The 24,124-nt window shown below is 41.9% G+C and overlaps 2 pseudogenes across 1 annotated transcript in view; one reads left to right on the top strand and one right to left on the bottom strand.

The window, feature by feature from the left end:
* Positions 1 to 7,605, top strand: part of LOC112850041 (tubulin alpha-1A chain-like) — a 36,347-nt pseudogene extending 28,742 nt beyond the window's left edge. Inside the window, exon 4 of the transcript XR_015239937.1 lies at positions 6,259 to 7,605. The product of XR_015239937.1 is annotated as a tubulin alpha-1A chain-like (transcript). The remainder of the gene's footprint in view (positions 1 to 6,258) is intronic.
* LOC147577132 (small ribosomal subunit protein eS6 pseudogene) lies at positions 865 to 4,821 on the bottom strand (annotated as a pseudogene).
* Positions 7,606 to 24,124: the final 16,519 nt, after the last annotated feature.

Raw genomic sequence — 24,124 nt, 5'->3', positions numbered from 1 at the left:
AGTATATTCACTGAGGTTGCCGCTCTACCTAGCATACGTATCTAACTGCATTTTTTCCTACAACCTATTGCAATTGTTTTTGCATTTATCGCACATGCTAGATTTTCACCTTCTTCGAGGTTAATATCTCATTGATTTATTTTTGTAGCTGTAACACATGGCACATAATAAGTGCTTAACAATTGTCTATTGGATCAATGAATGAACTGTTCATGCTTAAATCCCAGTATTTAGTTAGTAGCTCTATAAGTGAAGCTGAAGACTATTTGCCTGAAGTCAGCCCAGCCCCGGGCTGGGTCCTTGTGGGGGTTGGGAAGTGAGGGAACACTGGCTGGAGAGAAGGGTTCATTCAATACAGATGTGGGTTCATTTTTTTAGGAAAAAATAAACAATAGCTGGTGGGAGCGTCATTATTACTGATTGGGAGAGATTCATGATATGGAAAAATAATTACTGTTAGGTTAAGTAATGGGCACGGGAAATATATCATAGTAGAGGCAGCCATGCGCATGTTTTTGGATCGGGATGAAATATATGGAAATAGTAGAATTAGGTAAACATGAGTTGGTTCTCAACCATATGGAGAAGGAGACAGGTGGCATCTGGGATGTGTTTGTGTAGAGAACAAAGACCGTGATCTTTTTTTTTTTATGTCTGATCTTATTTGTTACTCTTAGAAAATTTTGGGTTTTTTTTAAGTTTTTAGAAAATGTTTATTTATTTTTGAGAGAGAAAGAGAGAGGCAGAGGCAGAGAGAGAAGGAGAGAAAGGATCTGAACCAGGGTCTGTGCTAACAGCAAAGAGCCCTATTTGGGGCTCAAACTCATGAACCATGAGATCATGACCTGAGCTGAAGTCGGACTCTCAACCGGCTGAGCCACCCAGGCACCTTGAAAAGTCTCGTTTTTGACTGGACTCAGACTGAAAGGTAGAAGCTCTCAGGGAGGACAGCCCCTGTCTCTTGGCAATCTGTCCCTGGCATTTTTCTTTGGCCTTCTTTATTCTCTTGGCCAGAAATTTAGCATATTCTGTAGTGTCTTCCTTATTTTACTTCATATGCTGTTTCTTCAGAGAAATGCGCCATTTAGGTAGATTACACACGGAGTAACAAGATGCTGAATCTTGGGCACTTTGGTGGTAGGTTTCTTACCTTCTTTATTTAGGGGCTTTCTCACAACATACTGGTGGACATCGTCTTCTTTAGAGGGACTGAAAAGTTTGTGGCTTCTGCTAGCTTTTTTAGGTGAGCTCTTTAGGGGCTCTTTAGGCCCCAGGTGATGAGGCCCCGTAGTATCAGTGGTCCAGGAATGTCCTTCTCACCTTTTGTGCAAGGACCAAGTTGAGAACATTGAGATTGGCATTCACAGTGCAACCCCAGGCAGATTTGTGCTTTCTTTCTCCAGTCCTCCTTCGTCTGTATGAGGAATGCCCCTTACTCAGCAGCAGGTGGACACGGCCGTGGGTCAAGACGCTCTGCCTCATGGAGAAGCCTGGTTTGTCGTTGCCACCACTAAGTCAGACCGTGTAACCCTTCCGTTCTTCACCCACAGCATCAGCAGCAACTTCTGTGGCCATTCGCTTCTTACAAAAGCTACGGGGTTTGCATTCATCATCCACATTGATGAGTTTCTGGTAGCCAGTAGCTGGAAAAGAGTTGTTCAGCTTCTTCCCAAAGCAGCCTGCCGCCTCTGAGGTGCCACAACAAAGAGCGACTGTGATCCAATTTTTTTACCGCATCAGGACTCTCCTCCCCAAATATGAGGAACCTCCTCACACTATGCAGCAATGTCTCGGTGACGATCAGCAATAAAGGTTCATGAATTTTCTATTTATCGGTGCTGTAACAGCTGCTACAGTTAGAGGCTCACAGCTTGGTACCTCAGCTGTATACAACTTTCTGACCCAGTGGGTAGCTCTTCAAAAGATATTTTATAATGAAAATTTTCAAACACACAAAATAGACAGATTTTACCCATGTGCCCATGACCTAGTTTTAACAAATATCCATGTTTTGTGGTCCTTTTTAATGACATATTTTAAAGCAAACTCTAGACTCATATTGCTTCAGACATCAGTATGTCATGATGTGTCTCTAACTGATAAAGATATCAAAAATAATATAACCACCGAGCCATTTTCACATCCAGGGTTGCTTTAAACACGTGCCAGGACTTATTCCCTTCCTTTCCCCTCATCCCACTTGTCTGTCAGGCTGTACATACTGGGCCCCATTATGCCCCAGCTTTGTCTTTCTGAGGGAGGAACCGGCCATTGTACCCATTCTTGTGTGCGAGCAGTCTTCCATTTGCAAAACACCATCTATGAAGAATGAAGTTTCCTGGCATTTGCCTTTGTTCAGCCCGTACCTGATATTTGAATTAGCAAAAAGATGTATTCAATCTGCACACTAATCTAGCACTGTTTCGTGTCACCTCTCCCTGATATGACAAAAAGGTTCATTTTTAAAAATCAGAGAGTGCATTTAAAGACCTTAGAGGAGGAAAGAACGTGGAGAGATAGTAGGGAATTTCAATTTATCAGAACTTCTGTTTTGATTTTTAGTTCAGAAGCCGGGGTCTTGAGATTTAGATCTTACCCATGAGAGGATGCTTTTAGAAGTTTTATAAGTGATGTTTAGGATAATGATAATAATCACTTTTGCAATTTATTTTTCTTAAGAAAGCCGGTGGGAATGAATCCCTTGTTGAGAGTATAGTATGGAGTTTCTAGACTAGCCCACAAGCTCCATCAGAGCACATATCTAATTATCTTGTACATTGCACTGGTGATTGCCCCTGGTGTTCTGCAAGTTCTAAGCATAGTAATTTCCCTGTGAGTGTATGTTGAATGAACAAAGATAATGTACAGTTTTTCCTCCATTTAAGATGTCATGTTAGCGAGGCTGAGATCTAGCAAGATCTATGAACTATTCCTTTCCCTCCAGCAGAAGCCACAGATGTTGACTTCATCCTGTGCTCCTGACTCATCTCCTCCCCGGTCTTTGGTTTGGATTGTATCTCTCCTTCACAGCTTCTCTGGTATGCAGCTGCCATCCTTTATTAGCACATGACTGACCCAGCATCTGTGCTTTCTTACTGAATACAGAGCAGGGAGAGAAAAGCAAGAACTCTCCCATTTCCACTCTACCACAAGCTTATCTTTAGGGAGGGATGATGTGGGTACCAAGAGAGAGAAAGAGAATGAAGTGGGTGGAGACATTTGAGTGGTTTGTGTAAGAGATTAAGCAGCGATTGCAAATGGGAGTCATGGTTATGGGCCACGCTGTCCTCCTGAGTTTTTAAGATCAGAGGGCACCATTTACTCAGATTTACTCACCATTTACTCATAATATCAGAAATGAGGTGCTCCTCGCATGGGGATTTTTCTACTTTTTAGAGAAAAATTGCTCTCATTTGTTGGTAACATGTAGGGATAGAAAGGAAGAAGTCTGTTAGTTTAAATGATTGCATCTAGCATAGTTTCTCTTGCATTCCTAGGACTGTAGCCTTTGTTGGTAAAACCTGCACGAAGATGTTTGCATGGATGAACACCTGCCAGTTCAGATCATTTGGCTTTTTTTTTTTTCTGAAGGTGTGAGAAGATGGGTTGAAGGGTGACTGGGGGGGAATGGCTTGTAAAGAAGACCTGTTAACTGTAAAATTTGGAGAAATGAATCGTGACTTTGTTGCTTTACTTCATTTATACAAATTTACAAACAAGATATGGTTTCAGGAAAACTGGCAGCAAAAAAAGAAAAAAAAAGAAAATATGACTCCTAGTTTTTGCATCATATCTTTTTTAGACTCTTCATCTTCACTATTTGTAGTTGCTGGTTTAATAACTTCAATAGTTGCTGGTTTAAGTCTGTTAACCAGGGTATGCTGATTGCAGTGACCAGTAGACCTCAAATATGTTTCAAACATAATAGAAGCTTATTTTTTGTTAATGTAATAGTAATGGGAATGTTCACAAGTGAGCACATAGCACTCCTCTACTGTCATTTAGGGACACAGGCTAACCAAGGCTCTGCCATGGAGAGGCTTTGAAATGTTCCCAGGTTTTCTTTTTCTTTCTCCTTTCTAGTTTGTATAGAAAAGAGCAAATTTTTGTCAACTTTGGAAGTGGGATACATAATTTCTCCTTGTATTCCCTGGGTTAGAATTCAGTTGCACGGGCATATCTGACTTCAAAGGAGTCTGAATAATGTACTTATCTAACGTAGGTTCTCTGGAAAATAGAATCTGAGGCAAGGACTAGGTGTTGATGTTTTTTATGAGAGATACGAGTCCAGGGCAGCAAGAGTGAGAGAAAAGGAAGTGAGGCAGGGAAGGATGGTAAGCAGGGCGAGGTAACATACAGGCTATTACTTCACAGGAAGTTGAAAGAGATAGCAAGTCACTTAGCAGGTCAACCCACTTGGCCAGGCTGCATGGTGAAATCACTACTGAGAACGTTCCATCGGAGGGAGAAAAGGAAAGAGAACTTATCTACCTGGTTCTTTTCCATCTCTTTGCTCTTCCTGGTCAAGGTTTGCACCACAGTTTGCCCTTCAGCACTACTGGTGTGCACCGTCCAGCATCTTCAGCAGCTTCTTAGAAGCCAGAACAAATGCTCTTTGGTGTGGCATTCCATCTGAATCTCAGTTAGAAAGAGGCAAGAGAATATGGGGACTCCAGTGTGGCTGGTTGGTCTCAAGTAACAAAAATTCTGAGTATGTTGGTTGTGATAGAAGAGATAAGGCAGGAAGGTCAGTGAAAAGCTATTACTGCTTCTTCACTGGGTCCTGAGGCTGTAATACTTCTCATTTTTCTCCTCCACCATCCCGAATAGAGTTCCTCACCTTGTGCAAGTACTCTCACTGGTATGCTTGCCTAGTGGGGTGACCCAGACCCCAGACTGAGGATTTTAAGTCCTTTGTTGTCCTGTGTTACTGGATAATAGTTGTTCTAATTGGCCAATGACAGTTAGTAGTGGGTGTAGAGATACTGTTCTGAATAATAGTAAGTATTCACGATAACCACGCTTCTGGTTTTGTGGAGGAAGAATTTATTGATTATAAGGGAAAGGGAATATAAGGAATTAAACAATTATATAGTAAACATATAGAGGGAGAGAAGTACAGAGAAGAACAAAGAAGGCTTAATACATCAAATCAAGTACTTAACAACATCCAAACTTCTGACTGGGGAAGCCCCGCATTGAACAGCCCGGTTGGAGTCCCGATTGAGGGGACAATCCGGATTGTGATTTATGGTTAGTCATTAAGTTTGCCTATGTGCAGTCCTGAGTGAGCTGGATTTTTGGTTTCTTTTATTATATCTCACAGTTCTAAAAGTCTGGGCATCTGCATATTCCTCTTCCCCGCCTAATCCATTCCACGGGGCCAGCCTGGTCTGGCTCAAGTTGGTGAGGCATGGTAATCCCACTTGGCGTCAGGAACAGAAGGGCCAGTTCTGACCCCCAGGCCAGATATGGAGTACAAGTCAACTAAGCGCCCCCCTTGATTGTGTATATGTGGCTCTGGGAAAAAAACGCATGACAAGTCACATAAACAATTTCTGTACAAAACACATACTAAGAGATGTCTTAGTGAATGTCTGTATTTTTACATACTGTGTAGAAGCAACCCTAAGATCTCATGGTAATCAAGGTTGATTGTCTCAGCCAGTACATTAACTCCTTTCTGTGATCACTTCCGTGGAGAATTCAGGCTATCCAAGTGGTAGGTACAGCTTCTGGTTCAGTGGAACCACCTTGCATCCCCTGGCAAGTGTTCCTCTTTTGGGAATTAGAACCTAGGAACCTAGGGTTATGGAACTGAAAGCACAAATGCCACAAGTGGGCTACAGAGTGTGATGATAAGAGGGGACACTCATATTCCTCTTTGTTCTTGTACTTTTGTATTCAAGTTATTGGAGACATAGTACCACATGTCAAGTATTGGAGTAGCATCTACACTGCATCCTGGAGGTCAGAGTCTCAAGCCTTCGGTGTATTATTCCTAAGCAGGCACCCTAGCTGAACCTTTAACAGATCATTCCGCTATTTTTTTTCTTTTTTTGCATGGCTGCTTCTGAGTGATAAACCCATTTGTTAGAAGGGCATGGATGATCTTAAGAATATACCCTATAATCAACAACAAAGCGGACAGGTTCTCTTACATTGGCTACTTAAGAGTCACGCTGTTGGAAGCAACAACCTCTCCTTTTCCTCTCTGCCATCTGCTTGGCAGCTGCAAAGCAACAACTGTGTGTGAACGCATCTCCGTCCGTGTTGGCCAGGCTGGTGCTCAGATTGGCAGTGTCGGCTGGGAGCTCTATTGCCTGGAACATGGCATTCAGCCTGATGGGTAGGTGCCAAGTGACAAGACCACTGGGGGAGGAGATGACTCCTTCAACACCTTCTTCAGTGAGACAGGTTCTGGCAAGCATGTGCCCAGGACAGTGTTTGTAGAGCTGGAATCCACCGTCACTGATGAAGTTCACACTGGCACCTACCACCAGCTCTTCCACCCCGAGCAGCTCATCACAGGCAAGGAAGATGCTGCCAATAACTATGACCAAGGGCACTACACCATTGGCAAGATGATCATTGACCTTGTCTTGGATTGAATTCAGAAACTGGCTGGCCAGTAAGCAGGTCTTCAAGAGCTGCTTAGTTTTCCGCAGATTTGGAGGGGGAACTATTTCTGGGTTCACCTCCCTGCTGATGGAACTTCTCTCTGTGGATTTTGGCAAGAAGTCAAAGCTGGAGTTCTCCATTTTTCTGCCCCCCCCCCCCCCAGGTTTCCACAGCTGTAGCTGAGCCCTACAACTCCATCCTCACTACCCACACCACCCTGCAGCAGTCTGATTGTACCTTCATGATAGACAATGAGGCCATCTATGACATCTGTTGTAGGAGCCTCGATATTGAACACCCAACCTACACTAACCTAAATAGGTTGATAGGTCGGATTGTGTCCTCCATCACTGCTTCCCTCAGATTTAATGGAGCCCTGAATGTTGATCTGACAGAATTCCAGATCACCCTGGGGCCCTATTCCCACATCTACTTCCCTCTGGCCACATATGCCCCTGTCATTTCTACTGAGAAAGCCCACTATGAACAGCTTTCTGTTGCAGAGATCACCAATGCATGCTCTGAGCCAGCCAACCAGATGGTGAAATGTGACCTTCGCCATGGTAAACACATGGCTTATTGCCTGTTGTACCATGGTGATGTGGCTCCCAAAGATGTAAATGCTGCCATTGCCACCATCAGGACCAAGAGTATCATCCAGTTTGTGAATTGGTGCCCCACTGGCTTCAAAGATGGCTTGATTACCAGCCTTCCCCTGTGGTACCTGGTGGAGACCTGGCCACCAAGGTACAACAAGATGTGTGCATGCTGAGCAACACCACAGCCATTGCTGAGGCCTGGGCTCTTCTGGACCACAAGTTTGACCTGATGTATGCCAAGCATGCCTTTGTTTACTGGTATGTGCGTGAGGGCATGGAGGAAGTAGAGTTTTCTGAGGACATGGTTGCCCTTGAGAAGGATTATGAGGAAGTTAGTGTGGATTCTGTTGAAGGAGAGGGTGAAGAAGAAGGAGAGGAGTACTAAAGTTAAAAATATCACAAAGGGACCAGTTTTACAGGGAAGTTTATTCTGCTTTGAACATTGAAAAGTTGTGCTCTGATCAGTTAATTTGTATGTGGCAGTGTATACTCTCGTATACAGTTATTGATCAATGCTTTAAAACACAACACTTTGTTACAGATCCAAGCTATTCATTTCTCTGATGGGTTTGAATGAAGTATTCCCTGTCTTAAATGAAAAAAGAAAAGAAAAGAAAAGAAAAAGGATAACACAAAACAGGGTGTGTCGATAATTTTATAAGCCTAACTAAGCTTTATGTGAAGAATCTGAATACTGTACTCTTAGCAGAGAAACATACTATGTTTTGTTATTGGATAGAAACGTAAGAGATCAACTAATTCTACTGCCCCATTTTACAAAAGAAAATGGAGGCCTAGATGGAAAAGAGTGGCTTACTGTGGGGTAATAGCTAATTAACGGATGAATTTGTGCTGCATCCAGGTTTTTTGACTTCTAGGTCCTTGAAAATGTCATTCTATAACATCATCTTTACAGCAAACAAACAAACAAAACATGGGTTCATCTTTTGAAATTTCAAAGTGGATTTTTAGATGCAAATTGGATTAGTTTCGAGGTTGCAATTATCTTTGTTTATCCTTTGCCATGATAGATAGTAGAATTGTGGGGATTTTTTTGGTTGTTGTTCCTGGAAGTGGTACAGTCGTCCATGGGGAAGCAAGGGAAACATTTGTCTTCAGGCAATAATTACTTTCCACTCTTTCAGGGCTTTGTTGAAATCTCACCTCCTCCAACAAGCCTTCCCTACATTCTTTAGTTTATGGCAAACTTCTCTTAATTCCCACGGGAACTATTGGCCATCTTTTTGTTATTTTTACTGTAAAACAATTATTACAAGATCACAAGAAAATAAATGAAAAGAAAAAAAACTAACATTCTGTCATTTCAACAAATTAAACCATTTTCATTTTTCACAATTACATTCAGCATTTTGTATGCATATATAATTTGTATGCCACTGGATATTTTTGTAATCATGGCATAGATATATATTTGTAGTCATTTCCTCATTTGGCAATGCATGATCACTTTTTCAAGTTGCTACATGATTTTCATAATTTTATTTTGAATAGCATTACTCATTACCTTTTGGATATTTCATAGGAATATTGTAATTAACATGTCTGAGTGGACTCAGCTTTTCCATTCAGCATCATGCAGTTTTAGGCAGAAAAAGTCCTCAGCTTCTCCATCTCATTGCTATCCACTGCTTCCATTGAGTTGAAAAGTCTAATTTTCTACTGCCTAAATATTTCGTAATCAAAAACTCTTTTTTCCCACTTCATCACTGGCTTAGACTTCTTGAGGCTCACCAGTCCAACTTCAGTAGCACTCATTCCTACTGATATCCTCCTTATGGAAGCATAAGTAATCTTTCTAAAATGAAAATGTGATACAATACTTCTCTGCTTAAAAACATTCAGTGATGGGGTGGCTGGGTGGCTCAGTCGGTTAAACATCCAACTTTGGCTCAGGTCATGTTTTCACAGTCTGTGAGTTCAAGCCCCGCATGGGGCTCTGCGCTGACAGCTCAGAGTCTGGAGCCTACTTTGGATTCTGTGTCTCCCTCTCTCTCTGCCCCTGCCCTGCTCACACTCTGTCTCTCTCTTAAAAATAAATAAACATTAAAAAAAAAACCATTCAGGGGCTCCTGGGTGGCTCAGTCGGTTGGGTGTCTGACTTCGGCTCAGGTCATGATCTCACGGTTCGTGAGCTCGAGCCTCGTGTCGGGCTCTGTGCTGACAGCTCAGAGCCTGGAGCCTGCTTCAGATTCTGTGTCCCGCTCTCTCTCCGCTCCACCCCTGCTTGTGCTCTGTTTCTCTCTGTCTTTCAAAAATGAATAAATCTAAAAAAATTTTTTTTAAAAAAACATTCAGTGATTTTCCTTTGTCTGTGAGGAGGTTGTCAGTACTTGAAACTGGGGTTATTTTGCACAAAAATGTAGATTTCTGGTTCCTCTTGGGGAATTGAACATCTGGGCACAGTGGGTCTGCTTTCCAGCATGGCACCAGAAAGCAGAAGCTGAGTGGAGGCTGTTTCTACAGACAAGGCAAATGCTCCCCAATCTGACTGGGAGGTCCCCTCAATCTGTCTTGGTGCTCATGGGCTTTGAGTGTGAGATCCCCTTACTGTCTAAGCCAAAGCCTAAATTCCTGTGAATGGCCTGAAGGTTCTTCATCACAGGCCCTGTTGAGTTCTTTAACCTTATTATTGCCCTTATCAAGAGATAGAGAGGGGCTCCCAAATGTGCCTTGTAATACCCACCATCTTTGCTCACCTTTGCATTGGCTAGGGGAAACTCTTTTTCTTCCTTCCAGACTTGGCTGCATCATCACCTCCTCTCTGAAGACCATCCTGATTTCTAAAAGCTACTGGGTGGCAGAATGATCTGGAAAGGGATTTTACTTCTCATCCTATTCTATGACTAGTTTTTCCCTGCTCAGGCGAGGAGACCAGGCAAGAAGGTTTCTCTTGCTGCTGCCTCCTTAATCCTTCTCCACTCCTTTTTGTCTGGCTCTCTTCTCTGCTTTCCTAATCCTTTCCTGTCTATTTAATTCAGCAAAAGTTTATAGAAGGGCTGCTGAGGGCACTGGATGAGTGAGGGGATGAGTAAGTTTCCTGCAGTGGTAGGGCTTACATCTGTGTAAGACCAGCAAATGTGTGATGGTGGCACATGAACAGGCGCTTTAAGTCAGATATGAGCAGTGTGCTGTGAACAGGTGCTGGTGTTGGCCAGCCCTGTTTGGCAAAGGCAGGGAAAGACGATTGCTTACATTTAAAAGGATTTCTTAACAGGATAATGGAATCATGTGTTCCTCATAACTCTGTCTTATGCTTTCTTCTCATCTGTAGATTCCCTTCTAAGCCTCTCTAATATTTCATTTTAGAATGTGACAGGTTGTCTGATTTTGAATCTAACCCCATTACTTATCTCTGTGACATTTGCTAGACCACTTAAATTCTCCATGTCTGTTTCTTAATTTTTTTATTAACATTTTTTTTTAATTTTAGAGAGAGAGTGTGCATGAGCGAGGGAGAGGCACACGGGGAGAGGGAGGGGGAGAGAGAGAGAGAGAAAGAGAGAGAGTCTTAAGCTGTTTCCATGCCCAGTGCAGACCCCCTACTCTCCAGCTACGCAAGCCAGAGAACTAGGGGTTATACTTGATTGTTCCTCTTCATCCTCACCTATCCAATCAACCACCAATACCTGTGACTTCTTACTCTGAAAGTTCGCTTATATTTGTCCATTTCTTTCTGTTTTCACTGCCTTCCACCCTAGTCCAAGTTACTATCATTTCTTTTAGAGTAAATGCAATTACCTTCTTATTGAGCTATATAATTGCTTAATGAGACAGAATATTATTTTCACCTGGTTTCCATTATAAAACATGCTCTGTCTTCATTGGAAGAATGATTGGAATAGAGGACCCCCCCCCAAATACAGTCCCCAAACTTGAATCATATCACTGTTAAGGACATTAGGTGATACCAAGATATAGTAGGGCAAAAGGAAAGTAATTTTTTTATGAGCATAAGGGAAAGAATTTTGTGGTCAAACACTCAGCAGAGCAGAGGAGGATAGAAAAAAAGAAAGAGAAGGGAGGAGTAAGAGTGAATAACTAGAAGATAAGAACATGAAGGCCAGTGAAAATTCATAGCATGGAGAGCCAATAAATATTTTTTTAAATGCTATAGCTTATGTCTCCAGGGCTTACAGAGACATAAAATGCTATAGCTTAATTGTCATTCTCATGTGCTTTGCCGAGAACTAAATCCTTCCTTCTTCCTTGTTCCTCTTATGAAAGTTTTCAAAATCTTTTAAGAATTTGTGAGGGTAGGGGCGCCTGGGTGGCGCAGTCGGTTAAGCGTCCGACTTCAGCCAGGTCACGATCTCGCGGTCCTTGAGTTCGAGCCCCGCGTCGGGCTCTGGGCTGATGGCTCAGAGCCTGGAGCCTGTTTCCGATTCTGTGTCTCCCTCTCTCTCTGCCCCTCCCCCGTTCATGCTCTGTCTCTCTCTGTCCCAAAAATAAATAAACGTTGAAAAAAAAAAATTAAAAAAAAAAAAAAAAGAATTTGTGAGGGTATACTCTGTTTTGGGGCAACTGAACCTAGTTTTATGAGTAGGTTAATGCAGTATGTCACAGAGGAGCCATGAACCCAGAAGGCAGAGGTGGCCATGAGCAATAGGCCATGGGAAGTTCCAGAAACTGGAGCAGAACTTTGGTCTTCTGTTAGGTCATGGGATTGTTCAGAGCTTAAGACAATTATTCCTAGATCTCCAAAGAGACGAGGGGTCTCCAGCTGACATCTGACTGACATTTGCATCTACATAAAATTGTTCCTTCCTACGTGACAAAATGATACTCTGAGAGAAGCATGTAAATCTAGTTTCTTTTCTTCTTTGTGAAAATACACAGCCAAATCATTAACTGTTTTAATTTCAGGATCGAACAAATCAGAAACTGATTGGGAAATGGCATTCCAACAGGCTGGATTTATTCACAGCTCTGCTTTGTAACTGGGTTCCCAGGGATTTGCCAATGGGAAGTAACTGAACTTCTCTGTGGCCTCATGTTTCTCATCAGTAAAATAAGGGATTTAGGCCAACCATTGTTTTCTAAGCTTTGATCTATATATCCATATAACAGAAGATGTGGGAACTTCCACATTTCCATTCACAGCTAGAATGACTGTCCGATTTACTTCATATAGGCCCAGTTTGTGCCTGTTTCCTGGCATCATTATTAATCATGCCCCATTTCACTCTCAAAGATGTCCAGATGTGGATAATAACATCACAATTTCCCTATTAATAGGAATTCCTGGAATAGAAAATTTTAGGTCAAATAATTTTAAGCAGGTGTTTTAACTGCAAAACTTTGCAGATTCTTTAATATGCTAATGTGTCTCACAATTCTTCAAAAGAGAGGGGTTGTAGTTTCTAGGATTTTGGCTTCGGAACCCTTATTTTGCTTGTTCTGGGAATAGGACAATGGGACTTATTTTGGGAAAGAGTATTAAATCATCTTAATTCAGCAAATATTTATCAACTACGCTGTGCCAAGCCCTGGAAGAGGCAATGTAGAAACAGTGACGGATAGAACCTGCCTCAAAGTAGTTTATAGCCTGAACCGTGGGAATTAAGATTGTACACAAGGAACTGCAATTCAAGGTCACATTCTAGTTTTTTTTTTAACTTTTTTTTAATGTTTATTTATTCTTAGAGAGAGAGAGAGAGAGAGAGAGAGAGAGAGACAGAGTGAGAGTGGGGGAGGGGCAGAGAGAGAGGGAGACACAGAATCTGAAACAGGCTCCAGGCTCTGAGCTGTTAGCACAAACCATGAGATCGAACCCACAAACCATGGGATCATGACCTGAGCCGAAGTCGGACACTTGACCAACTGAGCCACCTAGGTGCCCCAGTCACATTCTAGTTTTAATATTTTACTATGATGCCATGTAATTAGAGGCCAAGATAAGATACAAAATTTAAATCCTAAATGAGTGGTATAATCTGTTAGCATTGTGTCAAGTGAAGGTTTCTTTCTTTCTTTTTAAAAATTGTTATTATTAACTTTCTTGCTCTTGGGTCCACATTCATTAGAACTTGGAAGCCCACCCAGCAGCCCTCCTCCTACTCCTAGAAATGTGGCCCCGAGGGCCTAGTAACTGGCCTCTCCAGAGCAGACAGCCCAGAGGCTCTACGGGGGGCCAAAACAAACAAAACAGTAAGAAATGTTTTCTGGAAGGCATATGGCTCCTCCCACGCCTGCAGATGTTCACTCTGGTCTGAGTGCACATCCTCCCCAGAGCTTCCAGACCACCAGCGCCATTCCAGCACACGTTCTACCCCCTCTAGCCCCAAGGCTTCCTTGTGCTAGGGCAGCCATTTGGCAGGGTTCTGGGGCCAGCAGAGGCTGTGAAGTCAGAGGGGGAGACGGGACCTGGGTACCTTTCCCATTGTGTCTTCTCCAGAGCCTAGCTGCTGAAGCATTCCTGCTGGAACTCCTAGAAGTCTTCCTCAGCTACCTTCTTCTTCATCTTGGCCACAGGCTGGTCACAGGCCTTGCAGCCCTAGTTCTGGCCCACAATCTGCTGAGTGACTGACTCAGCCACCGTGCTTTTCGCACTGGTTATAAACTTCAGGTTTACTCCGAGGTAGTCTTGACCCTCTTGCTTCTGGAACTCAGCAAATGCCAACTTGGGCACCTTTCCCTTGGCTGAGTTCTGCGTGTTTCTGGGCTTGTGTTGCCTTTGCTTTCTGGCTGCGCTTCACTGGAGCCCCTTTGGGCTTGGCCTGGCCTGGCCTGGCGTGCCTTGGGCACTCCCAGCAGCTCCAAACCCCACCGCAGTGGCCGACAACATGGCTGCACTTAGCTCCACCCACAAGCCCACAAATTATTATTATTCTTAATTCCAGTATAGTTAACCTACAGCGTTATATTAGTTCCAGGTGTACAATATAGTGATTCAATCAACACTTCCATACATCACCCAGTACTCATTACAAGTGCACTCCTTAAGCCTTATCACCTATTTCCCCCATCCCCCCACCCACCTCTTCTGGTAACCATTAGTTTGTTCTCTATAGTTAAGTCTCTGTTTCTTGGTTTGTCTGTCTCCTCATTTTTCTTTGTTTGTTTTGTTTCTTAAATTCCACATGTGAGTGAAATCGTATAGTATTTATCCGTCTCTGACACTTATTTTGCTTAGCATTTTATACCCTCTGGCTCCATCCATGTTATTACAATTGGCAAGACTTCATTCTTTTTTATGGCTGAATAATATTCTATTACATATATATGTTTTTTCCCATTATATCATTACACACACACACGCACACACACACACACACACACACACATCACCTCTTTATCCATTTATCTATTGATCAATATCTGGGCTGCTTCCATAATTTGGCTATCGTAAATAATGCTGCTATAAACATAGGGGTGTATGTATCCCTTTGAATTAGTGTTTTTGTATTTTGGGGGAAAATTCTCAGGAGTGGGATTATTGGATCATAGGGTAGTCCTATTTTTAACTTTTTGAGGAATCTCCATACTGTTTTCTAGAGTGGCTGCACCAGTTTGCATTCCCATCAACAGTACAAGAGGGTCCCTTTTTCTCCATATCTTCACCAAAACTTGTTTAAGTGAAGGTTTCCTAGACCCAATACTGGATGAATATATTCACTAAATCTCTCAAAATATTCATATAGTGGTCCAGAGAACCAGAATTTTCATACTTATGCAGACCATCTTATTTTAAGATTCAGAGTCTCAACAGTGCCTATGAGGAGATGATTGGTAGGGTTATTTGTAAAAAGATGTTGAAAATGCTACTTTGTTGAAAGTTCTTGTGAGTAGACTGTGATTAGACAGTTACTAGGAGATTAATTTTTGGTAGAATTTTTATGGTTAACAGCAATAATTAGCACTTAGTGGGAAATATTCACATGATAATTTATTCACATATTAATTTATTTATTCCTTACAAGAATCAGATTTTATCAGTATTTGCTCTTTACAAAAGAAAAAATGAAGCCCCGACAGGTTGAAAAACTGACCCAAGTTTTCACGGCAGAACCAGGAATTTACACCCAGGCAGTTTTTCTCCAGAGCTTGTGTGCTTCTTCACCACTAAATGTCAACAGATATTTGTGTGGTTGACTGTGTGCGGGTTTCAATGACCTCACCTTAGTGGCCTGAAATCAGCCATGGTGAGAGTGTTTACACCAAGAAATCAGTAAACACTACAAATCATAGCTTCTCCTCCCTACCAGAGTTGATCGTCAAACATTTACCAGCACTCCTGGTTGCAGACACATTTGGAAAGCTGGGACTGAGTATTGCAGGTTATTCATTGGAGAATTGTTAGTGCTGTTTGTGTGTTGTCTGGGTATTTTCATCAAATGAGGATCCATTTTAGTCTGAATTGGAAGAGGATATGCAAAATGAGAATTCTCACGATCATTAAATAATTGGATCTGGGAGTCTTTTCAGAAAATTAAGTGCTCTATGCAGATATTTCATTTCAAGACACTCTGGGAAGGAGTTATTGTCCAATTGCAGTTCTGTTTATGCTTCTTTTGCATTTCTGAAACCCATTATTTGCATATTTCTCACGGCAATTACTTTGAATTCATACTCTAGTTATTTGTGTATGTGTATTTTCTCCCAATTAGACTACACAATCCCCGCTAGAATCATGTCAGATCAGACCACAACCCAGGAGACCGCTTAGTAATGTTTCCAAAGTGAGTTAAATGTTGATTGAATTAATGACTTCTTTTTTCTCTTTCAAATACTACTTGATGATTTAGATCGAATGGTAAACACTTTAAGAAAGCACTTGATGTAATTCTGATTCACAAAGATTTTCTCAAAACAGATCATCCAATGTATTAACCTGTTGAAATCATGATGTTTCGGATTCTATGCTTGAAGATGTAACTTAATTATAATTTTATTTTTCTTGTTTCAGGTAGTACTAAAAGACTGACTTTTTTGTTTCAAGACCTATACTAAGGTAACTACTGGTTTGTGTTTATACATCTAGCTTTAAACCGGTTTTGTTTTGTTCTGTTTTTTGTTTTGTTTTGTTTTTTTCTCTTTCCTCTTGTTAACTCTGATCTTGGCAGTTTGCAAACCACTTTTTTTCCCTAGGTAAGCAGCCCTTTTAACTTTAGATTACAGATTCTATTTTAAAAGGCTTTTTAAAAATATGTCTTGATGGTTTATATTTATTCAAAAATTTTTAGACTCAAAGAAGTGATTTTATTATTTTTTTAATTCCTTTGATAATTAAATATATTTGGAATATTGTTTTAAAAAGATATTCTTTAGGGTTGCCTGAGTGGCTCAGTGGGTTGAGCGTCTGACTTTGGCTTGGGTCATGATCTCCTGGTGCGTGAGTTTGAGCCCCCCCCCCCCGGGCTCTGTGCTGACAGCTCAGAGCCTGGAGCCTGCTTCGGATTCTGTGTCTCCTCATCTCTCTGCACCTCCCATGCTCATGCTGTGTCTGTCTGTGTCTCTAAATAATAAATAAACGTTGAAAAATTAATAAAATAAAAAAATAAAAAAGATATTCTTTAGAAAGGGTGAAGGGGCAGATTTGGTCTTTTCCCCCTAGCGAATCATCAATCTGCTAGCTACTCAGCTAAGGACCCACAACTTTAGTGTGACCTGGGAATTTGGTAGAAATGCAGTGTCTTAGGCCCCACCTCAGACCTATTGAGTCATAATCTGCATTTTTTTTTTTTAACGTTTATTTATTTTTTTGGGACAGAGAGAGACAGAGCATGAACGGGGGAGGGGCAGAGAAAGATGGAGACACAGAATCAGAAACAGGCTCCAGGCTCTGAGCCATCAGCCCAGAGTCCGACGCGGGGCTCGAACTCACGGACCGCGAGATCGTGACCTGGCTGAAGTCGGACGCTTAACCGACTGCGCCACCCAGGCGCCCCTCATAATCTGCATTTTAACAACATCCCCAGGAGATTTGTATGCACATTAATGTTTGAGAAAAGCCAATCAATTGGGTCTTTTTCTGAAATTCACCCTGCTGCATAAGCAGCTGACTATAATGTATTCTTCAATGCAGACCACATTTTGGAATTCTGATTTATTTGATGGCTTAATGTTTATTGAGTGCACCTGGTGTGCTAGATGCTGCAAAGAAAATTCGAACCACCCAGCCATTGTTCTATAGTTACTTTACTCTAAAATAAGAAGATACAGGCAATTTACTGTTTTGTACTTAAATATACATATACATTGAAAGAAAAAAGGAGTTGGGTAGAGGAAACAGTGAGAAAACAATCCCACTACAGAGGATGTGGCCCATTGTTAAAATAAGAGTAGATGAAGGATATTCATAGACACAAATAGAAATGAAAGAAATTCTGTCAATCATCTATGTTTGGTGGGGGGAAAGCGAACATCTGGATGGCTGAATTTTGTGTAGACGAGGTATCTGGATAATTGCTTGTATTTTCCACTTCTCCTCCAGATGTGTTAGCATTGTGTTGCTGTAGCTCAAACCCATTGCTTTCAGACATTTCATGAATTTTTAGTAGAAAAAATTCTGGAAGCATTGATTTTATGTCTCTATTTCATTCTTTATGAAAATTATAGCATTTTAAATCTAGTATTTGGTCAAGTTTTGCCCCCTTGTGTAAAATTACCACTTTGTACAGTGTATGTGGGAGACATTCTTAGTCACTATTATGAAGATATGTTGAAATAAAAGTAAGAATTTTGAAGAGGTCCAGAATTTGTCACCCCAAAATGTGCCACTTTGGCATAAGGATTATTTTGAACTGAAGGCAACGGAGAATCCACAAATCAGGAAGAGTTTTTTTGTTTGTTTGTTTGGTTGGTTTTTGTTTTTGTTTTTGTTTTTGTTTTTTTGCCTTCCCCTGATCTGCTAAAAGCAGGGCATAAATTTCTCTTTATGAAGGTGTCTCCCTCCCTTGTACTAGGGAGAACAACTCTTTTACTGAAGTCATACTGAAATGAGTCTGCAAAAACGAACCTTACTAAGGTAACCCTTCCATTCCATTAGTTTTCCTCATACATTTCTTAGTTACTTTCATACAATTTATTGTTCCTCAAAGCCTAACTCCCTTTCCTTTGTTAAAATGGTATATAAATCCCACAGTCCAACTGCTTGAGTTTCACTTCTTTACTGTGAACTCTATGCATGCAAAATATTAATACGTTTGTATTTTTTTTTCTCCAGTTGATGGGTATTTTGTTAGTTAGATTTGCATGCCCCTAATCACTGAATCTAAGAGGGTACAGGAAAAGTTTTCCTGCCTAACAATTTTAACTCTACTAAACCTTTCTTTTAAAACTTTAATAAATCATTTCAAAAGAGGAAAAGAGGAAGTCAAGAAGGAAGGACATGGAAACATGTGGAAAGGCTGGGACATCAGTAGAAATGGAATGCGAGTTTTTTGGAATGAGCTATTTAATCATGTGTTTCATCTAATCATTACTCTCACGGTCAATGACTGCAGGCACACTGTATGCAGAGATTATTATTGTCACACCCTAAGCCTGCAGTGAGGTCAACTGTTAGATCAATAACAACTCTGCTCCATCAGATAAGGAATCTAAATGAGAATTGCCACTGTTAATCAGGTATCTTGAAATCCTTGAATAGGACACTGTGATAAATGATTGCTGACTATTCTTCTCTCTTTAACCTCAGTGGACTTTGCTCACCCACATTTTTAATTAACTAATTTAGTTCAGGATGTTTAAAATGCTCAGATCCTTTCAAAATTCTCCCCAGGGAGGTTATTCCTGGAGTAGACATCAGTAAGAATGTCCTTCCTTTCTTTGTAGAGCTACATTTGGCACATTTTGATTTTTTTTTCTCAAAGAAATACATTTCTAAGGAAGACTATGGTTTCACATTTCACTTAGCACTTAGTTCTTTACCTCCCAGAATGGTAGCATTTTAAAATTCAGCAGAAATATGTTCTTTATGGTATATTAAACAAAAGTCAAAGCTATGGAAAATTACAACCTTTGGTGCAAAAGGAGATACCTTCTGCTTTTTGAAAGTTAATTAGTAATGAAAAATCTTTTAGAAAAAAATATTGAGTTAAACTGGGGTTATGGGGAAGTCTTAACAATTAAAAGATATTTTGTACATTAAAAAAGACTGAGATTTTGACAGTTACAAATATTATTTAGTTTTATATTTTATAGTCATGATCTTTTAACATGTGTTAAGGTCTGAAATTTCACAACTTTGTATTTACATCTTCTTCTCTACAACATTGAGAAAAGCCCATGATGTTATTTCTTTTTTTTCTTTAATTTTTTAATGTCTATTTTTGAGAGAGAGACAGAGAGCAAGCAGGGGAGGTGCAGAGAGAGAGAGAGAGACAGAATCTGAAGCAGGCTCCAGACTCTGAGCTGTCAGCACAGAGCCAGACACAGGGCTCGAACCCACAAACGGTGAAATCATGACCTGAGCCAAAGTCAGGTGCTTAACCAACTGAGCCACCCAGGCACCCCTATTTCTAATTTTGTAACATTAGAGTTGCTGTAGTTAGCAGAAACAAGCCTATCACCAGAGAATGAGACTGACGAGCCAGTAAAATAGAAACTCATGACTTTTTTTTTTTTCTTTCTCTAACTTGACTGGTAAGTTAGTGAATGTAGTTAAAACACTCTGGGTTGTGCAGTGCCCCACCCACCTGCAGCTCCTCAGCCCCAGGCCAGAGGCCCAGATGGGGGAACCTGCAGCATCCCTGGAACATGGCAGTGGCTGGACAGGAAGTGAGGAGGGCACTGATGGCGGCAAGTGGGTTGAGGTAGATGGGGACCCAGATGCAGAAGGTGTGTGGAGTCCGGACATGGAGCAGAGCTTCCAGAAGACCCTGGCCATCTACCTGCCGTGTGGCTGATAGAAAATCATCCTGCCTAGTGAAGGCCAGGTGTGTGGTGGGAATGAACTGATTGCCTGCTGCAACGAGCTGAGAACAGGGGAGACCCAAACCCAAACCCGCAGACAGGTCTTCAGTCACATCCAGGTTCTGGCCTGAAGGAAATCAAGGGAAGTCCAGTCCAAGCTCAAGGCCTCGAGTGTGGACCAGGTTTTTAAGGGCAAGGCTTTCTAAGGACAAGGTAGCACCACATTTACTACCTGGTCAGGGGCTGAACGGGGGCCCCAAAAGTGGCCTTCCCTGGGAATACCTTCCTCCTAGGAAGGACCTCCAGCTTTCTTCATGCTTATTTGGGGAGCGGGCTGCTCCCTCTTAGAGGAGACCTTAAAAATTGGGTGGTTGGTGAGTCGCAAGGATGAATCCTGATATTGGGACATCACAGCGGTGTCTGAAGGGACAGGTCACTCCAGAGCATCAGGGACTGGGGACAGGAGTGAGACAACAGTGGGACAACAGTGGGGTACTGCACTGGTTTCTCAGGCTCCAACACTCGCCCTCCCCCAACTTGGTTCTGGATGTTTTGGAGGGCCTTAGATATGTTGGTTTGTCCCTCTGTTTTGCAGCCCCTACCCCTTTCCCGGTCTGCCTCTCTTTACCAGACCCACCCTGTGACCTTGAGGTCAAATATGGAAGGCTAACCCTTTCTGTGCAGAAGCAGAGCCAGATGGACCCTAGAAAAAAAATTTTTTTTTAATATTATAAGAGATATTTATAAATGGGTATTAGGGTCAGAATTTTTCTCAGCTGGATAAGCAGTGGGGTGAGGCTTTTAAATTTAATCCCCTCTTTTTTTTTTATGTTTATTTTTGAGGAGAGAGAGAGAGCACGTGTGAGTGGAGGAGGGACAGAGAGGGGGGAGACACAGAATCTGAATCAGGCTCCAGGCTCTAAGCTGTCAGCACAGAGCCTGATGTGAGGCTCGAACCCACGAACTGTGAGATCGTGACCTGAGCCAAAGTTGGATACTTAACCAACTGAGCCACCCAGGTGCCCCTGATCCTCTCTTCTTTTTTTTTTAAATTTTTTTTCAACGTTTATTTATTTTTGGGACAGAGAGAGACAGAGCATGAACGGGGGAGGGTCAGAGAGAGAGGGAGACACACAATCGGAAACAGGCTCCAGGCTCTGAGGTGTCAGCACAGAGCCCGACGCGGGGCTCGAACTCACGGACCGCGAGATCGTGACCTGGCTGAAGTCAGACGCTTAACCGACTGTGCCACCCAGGCGCCCCCTGATCCTCTCTTCTAAATAAGATGAGGGCTATACTGTGTTGCCTCCCCTTGCCCCCGAACTCTGTTGGTTTGTGTTTTGACAGAGGATTCAACTATTTTACCAAACAAACAAATGCCCACAAAACAGAAAAGCAAACCCCCCAAAAAATCTCACTATGAGTTGTCCTAGCATGTCATTGAAAAACGTTTTAGGTTTGAGTCCAGCTTTCTAGTTCCAGAAATCTTTTTGTCTGTTCAGATGAGCTCTGTATAGCTTCCAGCCTGAAAAAAAAAAAAAAAAAAAAAAAAAAAAAAACACAAAAAAACACACTTACCTCTTTTGGTTACCTTCATGCTAGGTATTTTAATTGTTGCCCTTTATGGCATTTATGAACCACTGTTTTCAGTCATTTATTGTAGCAAAACAAAGTATACCAAAACACAGCACTGTAAAATAACAAAGGTGCGTCAGAAATTGCAAATACGTGATGGATATGGTTTGTCTCTGCAGCACACAGACGGGGGCCTCAGCTGGGAGCACTCATGTGGCTAAGTGGTGGCTCAAATGAACGGGGGCTGGAGTTATTTGGACACTTCTCACTCGCGTGTCTGATATGTGGGCCGGGACGATGTAAGGGCCGGGCTCAGCTGGAGCTCTTGACAGGAGCACATACACGTGGCCTCTCCATGTGGATTGCCCTTCTCAGTGCCAGGTGGCTGGGTGCTGAATGGGAGTGTCCCAGGAGGGAGCATCAGGAAAGTGAGAGTTCTGAGACCCACGTGGAGTTGCGTGGCCTTTTGCGAGGTGCCCTCAGAAATCGCAGAATGTCGCTTCTACTCTGTTTGATCCAAGCGGTCACAGGTCTGCCGATGCTCAAGAGAGGTGATACAGATCTCATCTCTTGATGGAGTAGTATCGAAGAGTTTGTGATCGTTTAAAAAAATTTTTTTTTAATGTTTATTTATTTTTGAGAGGGGGAGCAAGAGAGAGAGAGAGAGAGAGAGCGCGCGCATGCACAGTAGAGGGGCAGAGAGAGGGAGACACAGATCAGAAGCACTCCCTGGGCTCTGAGCTGTCCAGCCCAGAGCCGGACGTGGGGCTCAAACCCATGAACCGTGAGATCATGACCTGAGCTGAAGGGTAATGCTTAGCCGACTGAACCACCCAGGTGTCCCTGTGATCATTTTTAAAAACCACCACAACACCCAATTCATAGTGCTTTTTTTTTCTTCCTAAAAGATTTCTCCCTACTAATTATCTTAAAAAGCGGTAGAAAACATTGGACGCTTTATGGCGGGAAACCAGAGGTGGGTGCTGTGTTCAATGATAAAGTGCAGGAATCTTATCAATGAGTTCCATTCTGTCTCCCAGTGTTACCCAGTTTATCAACACTGAGTTCCAGAAAAATATTAGGGGGAAAATTAATTGCCAAGAGAATTCTGTGTGAATTGCGTTTCTTTCAAATTCCCTAACAGTCTATCAGGCTGTTGCATTAGCATCCTTTCTGATGCAGCCTTCAGTAACTATGGCTCTATTAGCTGTTCATTTGCGGCATACAATAGACCCCAAAACAGAGGATTGCTTTTGAACCCAGCCATTGTTTCATGAATATTAGAACACAAATCAATGCATATTGACTAGGGTTGTATAGATGAACGTGATAACGTTGCCCTCCACACAATATCAAAAAGATGCATATGGCTAGAACAAAAATAAGAAGCACTTAAGTTTTTCAAGGTATTGAATTTTGGGTACTGAGCTAATAAGTTCATTTCTTCAGATGCTTGAAGCTGTATGAACAGACACTACTACACTTTCTAAAGTACCTGTTTCTGTGTGGAGAGTGGTGGGCAGGAGGCCAGAGAAGCACAATTACTATAGGGAACACTCCCCTGACACTTTAACGAGCATATGTCATTTTTATTGACACTCAAAACAAACATGTGAGGTGGGGTTTAACGTTCCAGATTTATAGATGGGCAGATTGATGTCAGGGATTTTCTGCCGCATGTCTCAGGTCACTCTGTTACAATGGTGAAAAGATTTAAACTCCTCAGATAAATCGCCTTTGGAAAGTCGTACCTGATCCTCCTTAGCCAAATTAAAGTACTCCTCCTCTGTGTTCTTATAATACCTCTAAATCTCTCCGTATCCAACAGTTTGTGTTACAATGGTCTTCTGTGTTTCTCTCCCCTTGACTTAGAAGGAAGGACCATGTCTCATCTGTCTGTACCCACTAAAGATTTGAACTAAAGTGACCAGTGAAGGCTTTGTAGAATGAATGCCTGATGGACGGTTCTTTAACGTGAAAATTCTCTCTACCAATTCATGGTGCATTTCAAGGCAGAAGTATTCTGTTAGAATATGGTGAAGAGCAAAGGGTATTTGTAGATACGACAGAAGGAAGCCATAGACATAAAAACCTGTGAATCATTGGTGTCATTGTTTTAGCTCATTCTCTGGACTGTACCAAGGAACAGTAAGAGGGCCCGTGTACCTGCACAGAGCGATGTAGGGGGAAATATTAGGAATATTAGGAATTGAGGTCAAAGAGTTACTGCAGTGAGAATCAGATCTAGTTGAGTCTTGTAGGAAAGATAAGAATTCTGTTATGACCAGACTTAGCTGTGGAGTGATCCATTTTTTTTTTATTAAAAAATTTTTTTTAATGTTTATTTATTTTTGAGAGAGAGATAAAGCACAAGCAGGGGAAGGGCAGAGAGAGAGGGAGACACACAATCTGAAGCAGGCTCCAGGCTCTGAGCTGTCAGCACAGAGCCCGAC

Source organism: Puma concolor, chromosome C2 (assembly GCF_028749965.1).
Source record: "Puma concolor isolate L17-30 chromosome C2, mPumCon1.1.hap2, whole genome shotgun sequence".
Classification (NCBI taxonomy): Eukaryota; Metazoa; Chordata; class Mammalia; order Carnivora; family Felidae; genus Puma; species Puma concolor.
This window is presented reverse-complemented; position numbering and strand designations above follow the sequence as displayed.